Below are 352 nucleotides of genomic sequence, written 5' to 3' on the forward strand. Positions count from 1 at the left end.
TCCTCTCATGTCATCAGACCCTCAGATTATAAGTTTGAGCAGATACCGATTGAGATAGCACGTGATGCACGATATATGCCCTTTTTCAAGGTATTATCTCGGATTCATTATAGTTAATTCTGTAAGGGCAAGCAATGATATGTCAAATCTAACATTTACTCATCAGGACTGCATTGGCGCGATTGATGGAACACATGTTGACGCACGTATCCCAAATATTGATAATGTGGCATTTATCGGCCGTTTTGGTAGCCCTACCCAAAATATCATGGCCGTCTGCGACTTTACATGTGTTTCACTTTTGTTATGGCTGGGTGGGGGGGCAGCGCACATTACAATCGAGGTTTTAAAA

This window comes from Phalaenopsis equestris, unplaced genomic scaffold, assembly GCF_001263595.1.
Source record: "Phalaenopsis equestris unplaced genomic scaffold, ASM126359v1 Scaffold000760, whole genome shotgun sequence".
NCBI lineage: Eukaryota > Viridiplantae > Streptophyta > Magnoliopsida > Asparagales > Orchidaceae > Phalaenopsis > Phalaenopsis equestris.